A 2,909-nucleotide genomic window follows, 5' to 3' on the forward strand; every position below is an offset into this window, starting at 1 on the left:
ATAATAATAAAAAGAGAACAATAAGTTTTATCTATATTCACGCACTTAAAAACATATACACATTATTATCTTCACATTTTTTATAACGAAGCGTATTTTTGAACAACAATGTCTGTTAAAATTTCGACGATACCAACGGACTACTATTTTCATAAACATTTCGATTTTCCTCGCAAACGATGCACATTTCCGTTATAATCCAATCGATAAAATAATTTTAATGACGTCCTGAATATAATGCGCTCCCTGAAATATTCTTAGACTTTCTTTTCGCGTCATTTAACTCAAATTTTTTTATTCTGTTCTCCGTCATAATCGAAGCAAAATATGACCTCGAGAACCTAAAAGGTCAAATTTTCCTGTTGCCTTCATTCTTAATAATCAGTTTGTTCAACAAAACTATTTTCCAAGGACCAGTTCTTGTTTACCTCAGCCGAGAAACACTTCGCCAGAGACATGATTACGCGCATGTAATGAGCACCTGCAACGAACAAACGTCACACTATAGCACAGACATATCTCTAGTAACATGCATCCACTGCTACAACGAACAAAAATTACTTCCTTATTTGAACGAGGTTCCTAACAACTGCAATAGCAATTTCAACGCGTTTTCCACGTATTTGCAACGCCAGAGTTTATGTATGAATTTTGCAGTGGACGACGAAGTCTCAAAACATTCCGTCACACACGTGTTTTACCTACGTATCAAAACTTTAAACTTTCTTCACTTTACCGAAATATTGTTTTGTCATGTGCTAATATAAAAAAAAATATTTCAGCTTTAAATTTCATCATGGAGAACGTGTGGCAACAAGCCCACTGCAAAACTCAAATAGCAACTCTCACGCTATTTCAACTCCAGTTTTCCACAATTATGGAAAGGAAAAAGCGTCAAGAAGCTTCTCCAGCGTCATGTTACGTGCATCAAGCCTCTCCAGCATATCAACCCTTTCCAGCAACACCTCACAGGATATCAACCTTTTTTAGCAACAAACGCGACAACCAACACACAGATGATCACCAAACACTGTACACTCCTGGATTTTACAAAAACTCACCTCACCTCACCTCACCGAAGTTCTCCAGCTAACATGAGTAAGCTGCATCATGCACACTGATACACTCATCCTGGACGTTTCAAACTGTACCGACCCATTGAGTACGCCCGAGCACCTGAACAACGTTGACACTGCTGTCTACGGACGGACAAATTTCCTCGCAGACCCACTTGTGACCGTAAGCGTGTAGTCGACACATTTGCGACCAACGCGACCCAACTTCAACCCACCGTGCTGACCCTAGCGCATGCTTCATAGACTCCATGACAATACAGTCTATGACCGCAACACTTGCACTCAAACTCATAACGTCATTCCTATGACCATTCCACAGTTGTACAAGTTTGAACACTTTTTTCCTGATATCCTTTAACATCGCAACTCTATATTTTCTGCTTAATGGTGGAGCCATGAGCCACCACCGCGTCCTGACTCGCCAGTCAACCGCAAGTAACGTTACTCATCTTTCATGAACTCTATTTCTTCTATCATTCTTTCCTGTATATTTATGCAATAAAATTGCATTTGTTTCGTTGATATATAACGGTATATTTTCGTCTTCATTGTGTGACGTTTCGTCTTTTCAATTCCTTTACCATTAAACCCATACACCATATTACACACATGGGGACGGGATCGTCTAACACACTTCAGACCGTCCTGTACCCAACAGATTACTGAGCATTAGACTTTGTTGAAAAAAGATAAAATAAAAAAAGATGACAATAAAAAATATACACAGTGGGAGGGTATTGCTTCCGTACGTGCATCCAGCATTTTTTTTTTTTTTTTACCGTAAACATATGAATCTGAAAAACATGTCAATTTAAAAAATTGAAAAAAAGAAAAATTTATAAAATTTTTCTTTTTCTTTAGTAAACAATAAATAAGTTGTTTTGGTCCACGTCAATAATCTTTACAATCCTCCAGATAATCTTTACAACGACGACTTTTTAAGGTTTTCAGGAGTTCTGAAAACGAATATATACGTTAAAAGTGGCACAGAGAAATAGTTTTCATGATATAAAAAATTTACTTTTTCAAAAAGTGGGGGATCACTTTTCATTATAAATTTAATGTAAAATGAGCACCCACTTTATGGACATTTAGTAAGGCGGGCTTTTTAAAAAAAATTTTATTCTGATTTAATGTTTCAATAAAGATACAGGGACATTAAAAAACAAAAATCAATAAATATGTGCTCAATTCTGAACGTGAAAACGCATTCATAATTGGCCACCACTGATAACATAAAGAATTACGTATCGACCTTTTTTATGTTTAATTCAGTATTGAAAACAAAATCTGATTAATTAGCGACCATTCGATAATAATCCGATGAAAAAAATGAAAAAAGATAAAAATAAACAAAACAAAAAACCCACATACGTGCGCCATGTAGTAATACTTACGTTTTTTGTTTTATAATCTGCTTTCGATTAACTTTATCTGCTTTTATAAAGGAAACGATTTTTCAAATGTGATTGACTTTAAAAGCTGAACTTAACATTCAAGATGACGAACGGAAGAGCAAGTTCGCAGAAAACAAAATTGAAGAGGAAAAATAAAAAAAGAAATTATTTCGAAATAGAGCCGATCTATTTGGTGAATTTCACGGATAAAATTAATATTATTTTATTTAACATTTTAATATTGACATGAGAGAGAACATATTACAAGTTTCATCTTTATTAATTCTCTAATTCATTGCCGATAGTTTTTAAAGCCACCTTTTCGTATTTTTATTTATTTATTTATTTTATATTCCTGATTTTTTTTTAAATTATTGTGTTTGAAACATTTAAGCCCAAAGTTAATCTGATGCTTGTACAGTTTACCAAATATATT

At 34.4% G+C, this 2,909-nt stretch overlaps 1 long non-coding RNA gene across 1 annotated transcript in view; it reads right to left on the minus strand.

The window, feature by feature from the left end:
- LOC145270973 (uncharacterized) overlaps positions 1 to 2,620 on the minus strand; it is an 8,092-nt gene extending 5,472 nt beyond the window's left edge. The window contains exon 1 of the long non-coding RNA XR_013865638.1: positions 2,474 to 2,620. This is a non-coding gene — a long non-coding RNA (uncharacterized LOC145270973). The remainder of the gene's footprint in view (positions 1 to 2,473) is intronic.
- Between the last annotated feature and the right edge of the window lie 289 nt (positions 2,621 to 2,909).

This window comes from Euprymna scolopes, chromosome 46 (assembly GCF_053919585.1).
Source record: "Euprymna scolopes isolate OS-2025 chromosome 46, ASM5391958v1, whole genome shotgun sequence".
Classification (NCBI taxonomy): Eukaryota; Metazoa; Mollusca; class Cephalopoda; order Sepiida; family Sepiolidae; genus Euprymna; species Euprymna scolopes.